The following is an 18,002-nucleotide window of genomic DNA, read 5'->3' as shown; positions in this document are numbered from 1 at the left end:
AACTTAGTAACTTTTATTTACTAGGGCTCTGAAACACCAATATAGATCAGGCTAGTGTCTTGGAGTAGGAGAGTAATTAACTCTCCAAGACAGCAAAACCAAACAAGTAGCTCATCTTGTGGTAGGATAAATCCAACTGTTTCATTTGTACTCTGGGAAAGCTCCTCTTAAAGGAGAAGCACGAGCTCGTGTCCGAACCAGTGAGGGGATCAATCCTCCCTCGTTGGGAATGACGCCAGACACACACGTATTACAAACGGTAAACCTCAGATTAACCATTGTCGAGGAGCCAGGGGTCACTTGTCGGTAAACCTTGGATTATTGTCAAGGAGCCGGCAAGGGGATTGAGCTTGATACTCTGCCCTTGCGTGCTGTCGGAGTGTAGACTGTTCCCCCAGGTGCATTTGTTGCTGTTGGTAACCTTAGTGACCATTATCTTTAGGATTCTACCGAGGTGACGGTGGAGGGAAGATCCCACTGTACCTGGAGTAGACGTCGGCTAGACTCACTTGGATTTTCCAGGGGGTTCACTTCACTCGAGACGGTTAAAGTGGAGGAACTTGTGCCGGTCTATTCATTAAGCAGGTTGCCGGGGTAACTGTTCCGCCCACCACTTCTGTATTGAATTCGGCGATGTTGGGTTTCATCTCCAACTAGTGTTTTCGGTCCAGAAGGCTACTGTTTGCGTATAGTTTGACGCCCTAGATTCTTTAGGCGTGTGATTCAAATTTGTTTGGTTCTTTAGAGACTTTAGGTGGTTTGCTTTGAGATTTACTTTGTTTGCGTGTGCAGTAGTTAAAAGTTTTTAACTGTGGTTGAATTACCGAGACAGTCTCGTAGACTTCGGGGCAAGTCTCCTGAGATTGTTACCATGGCCGATTTGTTGAGGAACTCCCGTAGATTGCGGGGCGAACCTCCTGAAGAGGTCCCGAGTCATTACGAAGGTTTGAAGGTCCTTGTAACTCCTAGTGGCAGTAAAGTAGGTTCACCTGAAGAAGGAGAATCGTCATTGGTAGTCCATCCAGATTACCAAGGTCTAGAAACAGGTTATAATCCTGAAGCTGTTGCAGTTTCTGAGCTTGCTGGTAGTTTTTCATCTACTAGTGATATAGGCGAAGGACCTAAAATATCTGAACCTGTTACTCCAACTTCTAGTGCACCTGATTCACCTAGGGTAGAAAGAGTCATCACCGAAAATCTTCCTGCTGGTTTGATAGCTATTGAAGAACTTGCTCCAGAGGAAGAATTTGGCGTATCTATCCTTGAAGATCAACCTACTATTGATCTAAGGGAGCGTGAATCTATCTTTTACAGTCCTCCTAGAAGTACTACTTGGTACCTTTCGTTAACCAATTATTTAGACAAATCAGGGATAAGTTTTTCTCCACCTCGTACTCCTTTTCCACCTGGAGGTATTTATACTCCTGTAAATATGTCTGGTCAGTCGTCCATGTTCACTCAATCTCCTGAATCTTTCTTGTATGGCGGTCCTTCTGTTCCCTTTGGTTATCAGTCACTTTCTGGTACTTTTGCGGGAGCATCTCCTCAACCCATTGAACATGGGTTATTAGCTGGAAACAATGGTAATAAACCATTGGGTGTAGGAGACATTTACATGATGTCAGGTTCAGTTCCCGTTTCTCAACCTCAAGGTGGCCAATTACCGCCTGGGGGGCAGCCTCAATTAACGCCTGGGGGGCAACCTCAAGGTACACAAATTGCGTCTGGGGGGCAACCTCAAGGACAGTATGTACCCATAGTACAATACATTCCTCAAGGTCAACCCCAGCCTCAATATGTACCCCAGGGTCAACCTCAGTATCAGTATTTACCTCAAGGGTATCAACCTCAAGGTCAAGGTCAACCCCAGTATCAGTATTTACCTCAAGGTTATCAACCTCAAGGTCAATACTCAAGTCAAGGTTACCAACCACCTCAAGGTCAATCATATGTTCAAGGTACGGGAACTGTGCCTTTCAGTTATCAATCCTACCCTCAATCCGGTTATGGATCTCAATATCCTCAACCTATCATGGGTCAATACCCTGGAATAAACATAGTGTGGGATCCATCGCAAGTTCAACAGGTATTGCAGCCAAGTGTACATTTGTCATCTCAAGCTGGACAACCCTTAGTTGCTGGTCCATCCCAGCAACCGGTCCAGTCTAATGTTCAAACTTCTGTACCTTCGGTAGTTACTCAGCTGCCAATTGCACCTAGTACTCCATCTCAAATGGCTGCTGCAACTACCGCAACATCTGCTCCTTCCACCACACTTGCTTCTGGAGTATCGACAGCTCCGGTTTCTACTATCTCTGCAACTACTCCTCAGACATCTTTACCATTGTCTGGATCTACGATTCAAACTACGGTTCAGATGCCTGTAGGACAACCTGGTTTAAGTACAGTTGTCACTAGTCAACCACAATTCGCTTATCAACCGTACCAGGGACAGTACCAATACAGGCCTGCTGTCCAACAGCCGGTTTACCAGTATCAACTGTATCCTGGGTACACTTATCAACAACCTCAGCAACCCCAGTACGGTCCGGTTAATCCTGGTTTTCCAGGAGGATACAATATCCCGAATGTGATACCTATTCCAAGTTATCCTGGATATCCTCCTCCTGGGACTGGTCTTGTGACCCAGAGTTTTAGGGATCCTAATCGGTAATTACCATTTATCGCAACTTTGGATTTACCAGACTTGTCGCACCTAACGAACGATCCAATAAATTATCTTCCGTTCTGGCCGCCAATGCCAAATAAGTTGCCCAGTGATATACCCAAGTTCGAAGGTAAGTCTGGAGAGGATCCGTCCAATCATGTGATGACTTACCACCTCTGGTGTGCTTCAAATTCCATCTCGGATGATTCGATCCGCTTACGTCTTTTCCAGCGTACACTCATTGGTCTCGCGGCCAAGTGGTACATTGAGTTACCACGGGCCTCTTTTTACAATTTTAGTCAGTTAGCTACCTCGTTCCTAACTCATTTTCAGTTGCCGGTCAGATATGATAATGGCACAGAGCTACTAACTTCATTAAAACAGTCAACGTCCACTTATATTTCCGATCATATACATGAATGGAGACGTCGACGACGATTAGTGAAAGTTTTTATCCCGGACCAAATCTTAGCTGAATGGTTTGTTAAATCATTATTACCGAAGATTACTGAAGATGTAGCTAAGGCCGGAGTAGTTACTGAGGAGCAAGTAATTGCTCAAGCGCAGTACCTTGACTTAGTTTACACTCAGTCAGGTACGTTACACGAAAAGATCCCAGATCTTCCAAAGTCAAATCAAATCGCTGCTGCTCCTTCGGGATCTCATGCTGCTGATGGCATGATTGGTACGGTAAATACTAAAAGCAAGAAGAAATCTTCAAAGAATTCTTCGCCTATTATAACCTTACCAGATTCCCCGACAGGAGAGTCTTCTCCTGAAATTTCCGCCGATATTCACGCTGTAGAGTCATCTACGGCTAAATCAAAAAACGGTGGGAAGAAGAAGGGTAAGAAGAAGAATAAAGAAGACAAGACTCCAAAGGAGAAAACAGAAAAGTCGGAAACCAATGACGAAAAGCGCAAACCTCGATATCCTTGTCTAATTTGTGAAGAGGATCATTTTACAAGAGATTGCCCCCATCGGGCCGAGGTTGTGAAAATCGTCAAAGGTTCCTCAACTCCTGCTGTTTTGAAAGATCCATTTCCAAAGCAGGAGAGTAAGATGATAGGTTCTTCCTCGAGTGCCACTAAAGAACCCATATTGATGATGTCTCATGTAAGGATTGCGACTCGATCACACGATTATGGTAGTAAAAGTCCTGTTGATGGATCGAAAGAAGCAGAATCTTCTCATTCAAATCCATCAACCTCAGCTCCCGGTTCCGATCCACTACAGATCGAGAAACCTAACCCTGACTTAGTAATAAAACCGCCCGCCAAGGGTGTACTTCGAAGGTCTGCTTTCAATCCACATGCGAGAGCGGCTCAGAATTACAACATTGTTGAGGATTTAGCTGTTTCACCCTCAGCAATGTCGGCTTTAGAAGTGTTGCAATCATGCCCAACACAACGAAAATTACTTTTGTCGGCTATAGGAGCTGTTGATGTTCAGGACCCGAACCTGATAATCTTTGATCTAGAAAATAGTACACCGCGTCTCCCTCATCAGATGGTTTTCCAAATTCCAATGATAGTAAAAAACAGGCCTATTCATCGGACTGTAATTGATGAAGGAGCTTCCACGTGTATTATGTCGATTCAGTGTTGGAGATCGCTTGGTTCTCCTTCGCTGAACCAATCCCCGACAATTCTTAAGGCCTTTGATGGCCGTGGGTTCCATCCGTTTGGCATTTTACAGGATTTGCCTATAGGGGTTGAAGGAAAAACCGTTAGTCTGGATGTGGAGGTGGTTGATGCCCCTCTAGACTACAACCTTCTCTTGGGTCAAAGTTGGTCTTACGCTATGACAGCGGTCGTTTCATCGGTCTTCAGAGTCATAAAGTTTCCACATAATGGCAAGATCGTAACCATAGACCAGCTGGCTTATTTTTCATCTGACCCAGCCTCTTCAGAGAGTATCCAGCATGTCGGTAAAACGACTATCCCTTATAAGGATGTTGGCGTAGGATTAGTTAAAGATTCCGGTTTACTGGGAACTTTTCCTTTTCCTCCAATCAACGCAGACCCTTCATTCGCATTCATTCATATGATTACGTCAGATACTATTATTTACGATGATCCATCTGAATCTGAGATAGACTCATTCGGTGATGCAATGCCTTTGAGTCCATATGAAATTGCCTATGAAGCCGTGCAGTCTTTTTCCGACCCAAGTTCAACCCAAATCGACCAAATGAATGTGGTCCGTGAGGAATCCCTTTTCGCGTCAACCTCGGAGTTAATAACGTTTCCCGAAGTTGTGTCATCTGACGAACAACTTTGTGAAGTCCTATGTGTAGACGATTTACCATGGGAAGATCTCCATCATAGATCTTCGTTTTTACCTGAGGATGATCGTTTTGAAAACGATTTCTCATCAATCTTTACAGCTGAATATGTCAAAGACGCTCAGAGTCCAATGAAACATCCTGATTTAGAGCTGAATTTGGGAAACGTTTCTCACACTATTCCCATTGACATTTCAGTGAAGCCCGGAATTGTTGAACACATTCATATAGGTGCCTTGTGTTCAGATGACGAAATTCAAACATACAAGGCCCTATTTCAAGAATTCCGCGACGTGTTTGCCTGGTCCTATGAGGAAATGCCAGGAATTGATCCCTCCATTGTTGTTCATGAGATCAAGACTTACCCGGACGCTAAACCCGTTCGACAACGTCTGCGTCAGATACACCCTAGAAAAGCGGCTGCAATTAAAGAAGAAGTTAAGCTGTTGAAAGCAGGTTTCATTTATCCGATCCCGTTAACGGATTGGGTATCGAATATTGTTCCAGTTAACAAAAAGCAGGGAACAATAAGAATATGTATCGACTATAGGGATATCAATCGTGCTTGTCCCAAGGACAACTATCCAACGCCCTATATCGATCAAATAATTGATGATTGTGCCGGCAGTGAAATATTTCCTTTATGGACGGTTTTTCCGGTTACAACCAAATCAATATTCTACCTGCCGATCAACCAAAAACGGCTTTCATTTGTCCATGGGGGACATTTGCTTATTGCAAATTACCTTTTGGGCTTAAGAATGCCGGAGCCACTTTTCAAAGGGCGATGTCTTATGCATTTCATGACATCAAGCACATTGTGCAACCGTATCTCGATGATTTGCCTGCTCACTCCTTACATCGAGCTGATCACCTTGTCCATTTACGAGCAATTTTTATGAGGTGTAGGCATTATCGTATACGGTTGAACCCACACAAATGTGTCTTCTGCATTGAAGTGGGACAGTTGCTGGGATTTGTAGTTTCAAAAGCCGGCATTCGCGTCGATCCCTCGAAGGTCGAAGCTATCATCAAATTGCCTCCTCCTTCGAGTTTGCGCCAACTCCAAAGTTTGCAAGGGAAAGCAAACCTTTTACGCCGATTCATTCCTAACTACGCCGAGATTACCAAGGGTTTTACCCAGTTGTTGAAACAAAATGCTCAATTTTCTTGGGATGAGATAGCTCAGAAATCTTTTGATGCGCTAAAGCACGCGTTGACCCATGCACCGTTGCTGCATCCTCCCAACTACAACCAGGATTACTCTTTGTACCTCGCCGCCACTCATTCCACTATTGGAATGGTCTTAGTACAGGAAGATGAATTCGAAACGGAACATGTGATATATTATCTTAGTAGGACGTTAAATCCCACTGAGCTAAAATATTCGCATGTGGAGAAATTGGCCCTGGCAGCTGTTCAGGCTGTCCAACGTTTTTGTCATTACATTCTTCTTCGTAAAACTACAGTCATTTCGGATTGCAACCCTATGATTTACATTTTGACTAAACAGTTGCTAGGGGGCAAGTACTCTAAATGGATCGTTATCCTGCAGGAGTTCGACTTGGAATTTGAAAAATCTAAGTCTAAGAAATCTTTAGTTTTTGCAGAGTTGATGTGTGACTTCCCGCGTGCTGACACGGAAACTGTGGCAGAGGAACCCATTGTAGACGAATCTCTGTTTCTCATCAGCACTTTATATTCGTGGTATGGGGATATAATCGTCTATCTCCAAACTCAATCCTTTTGGCGCGAAGCTTCAAAGTCGGAACGTCGGAAAATTCGATTCCAGTCCCAACAGTACAAAATTATTGGAGATACTCTTTATCGTCGTGGGGCAGATTTGGTTTTTCGTCGTTGCTTAACTCATGAAGAGGCAGAAAGGGTTATGAATTACTGTCATTCTGGAGCATGTGGCGGTCATATGTCTGGGTATGCCACAGCCCAGAAGGTGTTGCGTGCTGGCTACTTCTGGCCGTCCATGTTTGAAGATTGTATCATTGCGGTCCGAAAATGCCACAACTGTCAAGTGTTTGATCGCAAGATGCGCGCACCACCTGCTCCTCTCCACCCTATAATTGCAGTTGGTCCTTTTGCTAAATGGGGTATCGATTTTATTACATGTAACCCTCACTCGGCCGGGGGGCATGCGTATATCATCCTTGCGGTTGATTATTTCACTAAGTGGGCCGAGGCGATGCCTACATTCGAGGCAGACGGCAAGACAGCTGCGATTTTCGTATTCAATCATATTATTGCTAGGTTTGGTGTCCCACAAGCGATAATCACTGACCATGGGCGCCATTTTCGAAACATTATGATGACAGAACTTACAGGCCAGCTTGGTTTACGTCATGATAGTTCTACTCATTATCCCCAAGCAAACGGTTTGGTTGAGTCCATCAACAAAGTTCTAGTTATCATGATCCGACGAATCATTGGTATTCATCGGTCGAATTGGCACAATTCAATCATATTATTGCTAGGTTTGGTGTCCCACAAGCGATAATCACTGACCATGGGCGCCATTTTCGAAACATTATGATGACAGAACTTACAGGCTAGCTTGGTTTACGTCATGATAGTTCTACTCCTTATTATCCCCAAGCAAACGGTTTGGTTGAGTCCATCAACAAAGTTCTAGTTATCATGATCCGACGAATCATTGGTATTCATCGGTCGAATTGGCACAACATGTTATTTTCAGCGCTTTGGGCGTACCGAACCTCAGTGAAAACATCAACAGGGTTCACTCCTTTCCAACTAGTTTATGGTTTGGAAGCAGTGTTGCCCATTGAATGCGAAATCCCATCACTTCAAATGGCTGTCGAATTACTTCCAGCTACTTTCGAAGAGGAGAAGCGTCTATTATACTTAGCTAAATTAGATGAGACTCGACGTGACGCTGCATTGGCAATCGAGACTCACGCAAAAAGGATGAAAGCTCAGTATGATCGCAACGTGACCCCTCGTAATTTTTCGGAAGGAGACCTAGTGCTATTATATGATCAAGCTAATGATAAATTAGGTGCTGGCAAATTCATTCCTATGTGGCATGGGCCCTACATTGTCAAGCGAAAGCTAGCAAAAGGGGCCTATGAGCTGGTAGATTTTGATGGGGACTCTTTGGGTAAGCCCAGAAATGGACTTTACCTAAAGAGGTATTATGCTTAAATGATGGGTATGGAGATTTAGTTAGGTTAGTTTTTCTTTCTAGCTGGTGTGTGTGTTAGTATAGACAGTGTGCTTAGCTTAGAGAGTGTGTTTTTCATCGTTATTCTGGCTTATCTTGGTTTTACTCTTGATATTGCAGACGTCGACGCCTCTCCAAACGTACATTGGATTCGCTGATGGTGCTTGTCGTAGTACACGGAATATCTCTTCCACAGCTTGGGTTATCTATTCACCTTCTGACGAGTTAGTTTCTATACATGGGGTGAGCCTCGGTCAAACAACAAACAACATTGCAGAATACAGTGCAGTGATTGAGTTATTATTTGAATCTATTTCGTTTGGGATTCGGAGTTTGATAGTGAGGTTAGATTCTGAACTCGTTGTATTACAGCTTAATAGAGTATATGCCATTGGAAATCCAGTGTTATTAAGGTTATTTTTGAGAGTGCGCCTCTTGGAACGTGAATTTGATTACATTGAATATCAGCATATTCCAAGGTCATTAAATACATTAGCAGATGCAATTGCTTCTCGAATGTTAGACAGACATTTGCGATAATCATAAACGTAAATTTAAAAACATTTCATCATACATGTTTAACAAGATAAGCCGGTAATAATGATATATATATAGATAGGAGTGTGTCAAAAAATATACATCGTCTTCGATCATAGGTTGAAAAACACCTTATGATCGGCAAAAATGATAAGTACAAAAAATCAAAAATGTCACATGTGTCTACAAAAAGTGACTAGCCAATCACTGGTGGTGCTCTCTATACGAGACCACTGCCCGCGCTACCCTACACAGGAACCTCCTGAAAGGTCCTGGGACTGTGACCACATAGCGCTGAAGTCGGATAGGAATATCGTCTATAGTCGTCTCTGGTATGTCCGCCGTGAGACGCTCTAGGTCCTGTTCCAACTCGGCTAAGGTCTCTGCGGCTGCATCCTGTGGGGCCGGTGCTGGTGCAACTGGTACTCTTCTCTCGAATGGCCGGAGATTGGCCGGACGCTGTGGACCTACATCTGCATTTTGAAAATTGTCACTGTCAGTTTTGAGACGATATAAAAAACAAACAAAAAAGTAAATAATTTAAAAACTTGTGAAAAATGAAGTACCTCTATCATCCCATTGTTCTCCCTGTGGAAGAACCATGTCCGGATCACCGCGAAAATCTACTCCGGCATAAGGAAAATCCTGGATCGCAAAGACCTGGTCCTCCAACCAGTGAAAGTAACCTACAGGAAATCGGACAACTCCCGCTCCCTCATCAGGATGCCGGGCCATCACCGCAACCCATCGCATCAACTTTGGCTCCCGAGGAGGCCCAGTTGCAACAGTGAGATGCTGTGGGATCAGCATCGGAACCCTCTCTAGGGCAAAGCTCACAACTAGAGGCCCATACCCAAAGGTATTTAATTGCTCGTTCTTTGCCCTAGTCAGTTGGCCCTTCATATTGGCCAACACAACGTCACACCAATTGAAAATGGTGCCTCGGTAGCAGTCTATCACCATCCGCATTTGGGACCCGGTGGCAATGTGCAAAGCGGCTGCGCCGCAAAGTCTGGTAACTGTAAAGGCAATTACCATAAGTTCAGGCAGGGATATGTATTTGATTTCTATCCCTTTCTCCTGGTGCTGATTATTGCACCACTCTAGCCGGAGGCTAGCAAGGGATTGGCCACCCGGCCTAGTCCCGGACAGAGTTAGTTGCTCGCCCCTATTAGGCAAACCAGTGAGAAAATATATGTCAGAGGGTTCTATCTCGAGCTGGTGCCCTCCGATGTAGAAGCATTGATCCTGAACGTTCCACCTTTCAACCAGCCATTCTAAGAATCGTACCTGGGCCCTCATGCCAGATATGGCCCAGTATTTGTAGAGACTGCATGCCTTCAAAGCATCAATGGAGGGTTGATGATCTATTGCAGCCAAATCGACATCTTCGTGTTCTCTTTCATGCCAATCAAGCATGGTGGGCAATCTACACACCAGAAAACATTCATTAGAATTCATTAAATCAAAAATTAATGGTTTAGTTTTGAGATTTGGGGTTTTAAATTCACTTTGCGCGGAGTACGCACCCCGCGTTCAGAAAACAGAGTGTGGGTACGCAGCTGTTCTGAAGGTAGGCTGCGTACTCCTGCCATTTTCCCATTAACGAAAATGTCGGGGTACGCAGGTCGCCCATGGGGCACCTGCGTACCCCGAAAAGCGGATCCTAAAACCCCAAAGCCCCCAAAAAATCAAACTAGGGCTTAAAATGAAATTCTAAACGGATGAAAACAAAGAGGAGGATGTTGTGAAATACCTGAAAGAGACGACACTCAATTCCGACGGTCGGATTCTCCGCAAATTCCACGGGAAGTTTCTTGCCAAAAGCCCTTTTCTCTCCCTCAACAGTAAAATGGTAAAAATGACATGGTAAAAGGTCTTTTTATAGGTTTTTTGAATAAATGAATGCTAAGTTTGTTTATTTTTCACTATGGAAGGATATTTCTCAATGCATTTTTGCTTATCTTAAACAGGTATGAGTAATGTGTCATTTTTGTGCAGGACGATAGGACTTTCAAGGAAAATTATCATTTTTCACAAACTAAAATATCAGAGTCATCTTTTAAGCCCTTTTCTAACTCCTAAAACATGAAAATATTGCCGAGCGTTTCTTTTACACTCGTTAAAACGGAATTAAAAGACGGTCCCCTTATAGCTCTTTTCTGACCGTAAAAACAGGAAAAGATTGCCGGGTTTTTGTCGTTTCAAACTCGATACTAGAAATAAAACGACGTGTCTTTGATCGCTTTTTATTTTTCAGGTCAGAGGCACTAATCATGAAAGTACTCCTTGGTCACAAGACTAAGCGGTTCTCCCAAGTATTATTTTATACTTTTTCGAGCTTGGGAGACACAACTTTACGAAAAAGTTCAACCTGGAGTCTTCTTAATTTTTTTCAGACTTTCTAAAAATGAAAAAAGCCGAGTTTCTCCTATACTGGACTTGTTAAAATTTCACAGTAAAGGACCTGTTCGATTACAAACAGGAACGGACCACTCCTTCTTAGGGTTCGAATCAAAACTAAGTTGGACTCATCCGAAGGATGAGCTTATAATCAAGCATATGTTATCCTCCTCAAGTTTGTAAAAGATAAAGAGGTACTTGCCAGAAATGGTGGGGGAAAAGAGAGAAAAATGAGCCCATTTGTTATCCTTTGTCTCAGAAGAAGCCTTATTACCACTCTTGAACACGACACTTTTCATTCACCCGGGTTGGGAAATCCTTTGCCTCACAGTTAATCAAACCACATTGAAAGTCTTTAGCCGGGTATTAACTTTGGGTCAAATGTCACCAAGCCATCTGTCGTGTCGTTATGTGTTCAAGAGGTCTCTGCAATAAACATTCATCTGCAAAATACTCGTCATCCATTTTGACCATCCCTGAGTCAGTCCTTACAGCTACATTTCTTCAACTTGATCTATGATTTCGTGTTGTGGGCTTGCCTGCAACGGGTCGCTTTCTATTGACATCAGCACGTTATCTAGAAAGATGACCTAGGAATCGTCAGTACCTTGAAGTCTGCATGCATCAATGGCAAGTTTCTCGCCTTTGACGACAGTTTACATCATTGACTTTCGATCGAAGGATTCCGTGAAATGTTCGACATCATCTCATTCATTCACATCTCATGGATTGTACTGGGTACTTTGAGAACCATTGACATCACTGGTGGTCTCTCTCACACTTGTTAACAGTTTACATCATTGACTGGTAATCAAGTGGTTTCTACCATGTTCGACATCAACTCATTTATTCGCATGGATAGAATCGTACCTGTTCGGGAAGTAGAAATGAAGACCCTGGATCTAGTTTCCACCATCCAGGCTGCGAGGAGTTTTGTATTCATTATACAGTAGACTAACTATAAATAGATGGCTGCGTCCATACTGTGTCTACAAAAGTCTATAATTATGATGTACTGTAGAATCATTCCTGTATCAGAGCAGTAGATAGTCAATTAGTTAAAGTTTTCAATCTGAGTATGGGAATGCCTACCTTAGCGATGATATGATCATATATATGTATTTTGTGTTGAATACTTGCAGGTTCCGACTGGGCTCTCCACAAGATAATCCTTGAAATGATAAACTACTTCACCCTTCCTAGATAATATGAAACCCTAATCTACTACAGGCTTCGCACTTTAGGGGGCAATCTGTTACACTAAAATTTGTCACCATGACTATTTGCAGTTAGTATGGCTCCATCAACCATCATACTATCCTCCTTGGCAAGTCTGATACCTCTGCTCTCCATGTCAAACTTCAAGAAAGAGAGAAAGTCATTAAAAATCTATATATCTCTGGGTATGCAGTTTCTCTTAGCCTTACCTGCGTGTACGCACCCCAAGTTTACAATACCTGCGTACTTGTACGCTCTGTCTATAAAGCAATGGGTGCGTATTCCTGTAAAGGTCAAAAGGCGCAAGTTTCACTCCCAAAAAGTTACTTGTGTTCATTTCTAGAGCATTCTAGAAGCTTGTTTGACGTGTATGAAGCGCCTCCAGATGGTTCATGTATCCCTACCAAAGAGGAACTTATCCCATCAAGAGGGGAGCTATCCCATCCAAAGAGGGGCTTATCCCATTGATGGTGGACCTGAATAACTTCCTCTAGAGCACTATAAATACAGGCATTGGGCCAAAGGGAAGGGAGGTTGAAAGCTGAACATTCCTAAGGGTAGATGCTGCTGGAATTAGGACTCCCTTGTAAAGCTTGAGAGGAGAGATTCCCATCCTTTCCTAGCCTTATTTGAGAGTGGGTGAGCTGATCAAAGTAAAGGAAAACTCTTGCTGGACCCTAGGAGGGACTTGCACAACACCAAGGCTCAGGTTGTAATGGTTCCTTTTGTTACCTCTTAATACAAATGAACTTATTTTTCTCAACAGATTGTTATTCATGGTTTGTTTCATATACTCCTTGGTCTGTATGATGGATATGTATTGTTTTATGAGTTTATCAGGTGCTATTTAATCTTTTGGCTTGTTAGTGAATGCAGGTTTCGAAGAGAAGGAGGAGCTCATCCGGATCGGTGAGGCTGGACTACTACAAAGCATTGGACTAATGGTATGTTAAGATTACTTGTGTTCTCAATGCATGTTTAGAGAAAGGTAGTGTTTATTTGTCTTGTTTGTCACTAGAAAGCTTTTGCTTCTAGGGAGGTCGGTTGTGTCCGCACTGTCGACTCTTTCCGCATGACAATATTGGTAGATCAAATTTAACATCTAATTTAATCAAAGATGTCTTCTTTTTATGTTCAGGGCTATTAGGAGGTGTGAGAAAGTTTTCTTCTTTCCCTTTTCCTTTTGAGTGGTCATGGAGGAGAGACTCTTCTTATCCTTTATCTTGTTTGGAACCTGATGAATCTTCATCTTTATGTTTCCTAAAGTCCCTATACATTTCCTCTACTATGGACCTCATGGCCAGGAAACTCTCTATTAATTGGGGGTCTGGTCCCAAGGGACTTTCTTCTGACATTTCCTTCTAAGGATAAACTCTTCCAATTTCCAGGTTAGTTTCGACCAACTCTCCTTCTCCTAATTTAAGCTTTGATCTAGTGAGCATTCAACAGCAGAATCCAGCACAAGCTTGTCTAATGTTAACAACCTAGAGCTCTAATACCCCTTCATCTGGAATCACCCTCTAAATGATCTTCGTTAATTAATGAAGGTATTACAGACTTATGTGCTGGGGTGTGCCTATGTTATTTTATGCAACGGATCGATAAGATTGTGAAATACACAAACACTTAAACAGTAAGAGAACACAATAAGCAAACACATAAACACAACAAATTTAATAAGGAGTTCACCCAATCCTCTTGGGCTATGTCTCCTTGTCTAGCCTTCAGTGGTGGCCTTTCTATTGTGTCTTAAAGTAGAGTTTTTACAATAAGGAACTCAATTTGAGTCTCACTTTAACATATGATGATCAGTAGGATTGTACTTGGATTCCCCAAGTTTCTAAGTACACAGACTCCCCTTACTGAATCTCGACCTCAACTGCTCTCGGTGGTATGAATCGAATTTGGTACTCAATACCCGACAGGTATACACAGAGGAGTGGCTTGAACCTCTAAAGCCTTCTCTGGAGTTCACAGACTCTCGGACTCTCTCTGTCGCTGTCTGCTCGATGCTGCCTTTGCTCTGTAGGTCAAATCAGCTTCTCTGTTCTCTGCAATTCACTTCTTTCTTGCCTTTCGACTTTCTGCTTCTCTTTCTCTGCCTGCCTTTACTCTTTGTCTGTTCATGGCTTAAAGCCAATCTACTCCCTGACTGTTCATTTTTGCTTCTCGGCTCTATGGATCTCCTACCTCTGTCCACTGGAATTCCCTTGCCTTATGTCATCATCACCGTGTAACGCTTCACAGAGAGGTGGCCACTTGTTTTCTCACGAATTGAGTGTCAGTTCTCTTTGAATGGTCATTATTTCCGTTGCTCCAAGATTGCCCACGAAACTGATTCCTCTGCCAACTCATCGGTCATGTCGGACCTCAAATATTATATGACTCAGCCTATTTCCCCATCGAATCCGGTCATCCATCGGATCATTTCTCCACTGTTGATCTGGAGCCTCCAGATCCTACGGTCTCCGTCCATATCGCGCGGGTAAGTAGCATGACCTTTACCTGTGCGATGTGAGCAGTTTTCTCTCTCATCCGCTGGATGTGTGTCGCCCAGTGTATGGCATCAGGTGAGACTCAGTGGAACCTGCTTTCCACTTGAAGCCCTTCCAATATCTTGCCGGTTTTAGCGCGAGACCTGCATTCTGACAGAATCAGTGATTTCCGTACGGTTTTATGCTTTTCCTTGTGACCGAGCACTTGGGGCTTTCATTCACTGAGGTGGACGCCCTGTGATATGTGATTAGCGCTAATCGCATATCAGAAACTGCCTCTATTTTTGGATTTGACCTCCCGTTTGTCAATTGTGCCAGTGCGCGGTCACCATGGGCCAACGGTTTATGTGCTTCGACCGAGGGCCCTCGTTGTTCCATGCTCACCACAAATTGCTATTGTTCAGAGGTAATTTCTGATAAGCTTCGACATACATAATACTTTGAAACTTCGGTATGAGTTTTACAGAGTTCAGGGAACTTTAAGAGTGTTTAAGGATCCAATTCGGATCACGACCTTCCCACTGAAAAAGCTTTTGGACCACCAAAAGTTGGTTTTCAATCTTCGACTAAGTGAGGGTATAGCTGTCTCACTAGTCCAATCTCCATCCATTTTGCACTGCTTGCCTTTGAACCCTTGAGTCCAATCCTAAGGTACTCAACATCTCCCTTGCACATCATCCTCACCTTCCTGTCCAGAACCGTGTCTTCCTGTAATTCATTGAGATATTCAAGTAACAGATCATCAATAGAAGGAAATTTAATCTGCTCTTTGGGATCTTCAATTAATGAAGGTTCAAATAGTCTCAAGCTGTCTGCATTAACAACTGAGTAGATGTGCATGTAAGCTAGTAAATCAGGGTGAAAAGCATTCTCACCAATTTTCTCGAGCATCTTGAAAGGTCCATACCTTATTGGTTTTAGCTTTTTACCTTCACCTTGAGTTCTGTGTTAGCTGATATATAGCCATACTTGATCACCAACTTAGAAACTATGCTCCATCCGATGCTTCTCATTCCTTGCCTTGTATTTGGCTTGGCTCTTTTCCAGCTATTCCTGTACTGCCTGGTGAATCTCTTGGATTTGTTCAATGAACTTGGTTGCCTTGTCCACATCACTGTGTCCATCAACTGCTACGTCTTTACCAAAGAAAAAATCCAAGGGAGACCTTTATGTGAAACCAAAACAGTTCTGAAAAGGAAATCTCTATGTAGAAGAATGTTTTGTTCGGTTGTAAGCATGCTGCACATAACACAAATGTTCATCCCAAAGTTTGGGATGCTTGCTGCAATAGCCTCTGAGCAACTAGATCACTGTCCTGTTGACCACTTCTGTCTAGCCATCTATTTGTGGATGAAAGGATGTGCTCTTCTTCAGTTTAGTGTCCATCAGTTCCCATAGACTCGACCAAAAATTCCCAAAAAATCGGGTGTCTCGATTGGATATAATGGAAGTGGGTAATCCAAAATGAACCCATACATGCTGAAAGAACAACTTTGCAGTTTTTTCAGCTGTAATTTGTTTATTACAAGGTATCAAAACACACATTTTGTTGAACCTATCCACAACAACATATAAATAGTCATGACCTTTCCTAGATTTAGGTGGTCCTCCAACAAAGTCCACGGAAATACTTTCCCAAGGATGAGAAGGAACTGGTATTGGAGTGTACAAGCCTAGTTTTCTATTGTTGGGCTTGCTTTTAGCACACATGGTACACCCTCTTATATATCTAGAAACTGTCTCATTCATTTTTGGCCAATAACAAAATCTTTGCAGGTGTGCAACCGTTTGACTTACCCCAAAGTAACCTGATATTAGATAAGTGTGTGCTTCTCGAATTATCTTTACTCTTTCAGTTTGTGGAATACATAGATTCCCACAACAATACAAGAGTTGGTCCTTAATGTTATAATCCAATTCTTCTACTCGTTTTCCTTGACATAAAGTTGCATATACATCTTTAAAATCTATATCTTGAGCATGTTGTTCAATGTAGCTCTCATGCAATATTGAGTTATGCTTAAGTATAATAGATGCATTTATAATTGGTTTGGATAATATATCTGCGACTTGAATGTGTATGCCCTTTTTACATTTGATGACTAAATGAAACTGCTGTAGAAAACCCATCCATCTACAGTGTCTTGATTGTTGCAACTTAGTTTGGGAGTGTAGATATTGAAGTGGTTGATGATCAGTATGTATAACTATCTCTTTGCCCATTAAGTAATGTTTCCACTTTTTCACACTCTGTACTAATGCATACAATTATTTATCATATGTGGGATAGTTAACTACTACAGAATTAAATGTCTTAGAATGATAAGATATGTTTTACCGTGCTGTATAAACATTGCTCCCATGGCATGGTCACTGGCATCAGTTTGGATCTCAAATGATCTTTGAAGATCGGGCAGTGCTAGTAGTGGTGCTGTACTAATCTTTTCTTTCAAGGTGTCAAAGGCTTTCTTCTATTTGCCTCCCCACTAAAACACCTTGTTCAATCCTGTTAAAGCATGTAAGGGAGCTACAATTAAGGAAAAGTTAGAAATGAGCTTTCTCCAATATTGTGCTACTCCTAAGAAGCTTCTAACTTCTATAGCAGATTTGGGTTTAGGCCAGTTTACAGTGACTGCCACCTTACAGGGATCTATCTTCAATTCACCACCCTCTACTATATGTCCCAAATAATTCAAAGATGTTTTGCCGAATTCACATTTTGAGAGTTTAACATAAAGTTTTTCTCTTTTCAAAACATCTAGTGTCTACTTAACATGCTTTAAATGTTCTTCCCACGTTTTGCTAAATATAAGAATGTCATCCAGATATACAATAACAAAATCATCAAGAAAAGGTCTAAGTACATCATTCATTATTCTCATGAAAGTAGCAGGAGCATTAGTTAATCCAAAAGGCATAACTAGCCACTCATACAAACCCTGCTTTGTTTTGAAAGTAGTCTTCCATGTATCTTGTTCTGCAACTCTGACCTGATGATATCCACTATGCAAGTCTAACTTGGAAAAATAAACAGCTTCCTTTAATTGATCTAATAGATCATCTATGCGAGGAAGGGGATAATGATTTTTGATTGTTATCTTATTCAGTGCTCGGTAATCAATGCACATTCTCCACAAGCCATCTTTATTTTTCACCAAAACGATTGGAGACCCAAATGGTGATGTGCTAGGTCTGATGAAC

The sequence above is a fragment of the Pinus tabuliformis genome, chromosome J (assembly GCF_031772625.1).
Source record: "Pinus tabuliformis cultivar Carrire ecotype Pingquan chromosome J, CPIR1, whole genome shotgun sequence".
Lineage (NCBI taxonomy): Eukaryota > Viridiplantae > Streptophyta > Pinopsida > Pinales > Pinaceae > Pinus > Pinus tabuliformis.
The sequence above is the reverse complement of the archived record's forward strand: the minus strand, read 5'-3'. Positions refer to the sequence as shown.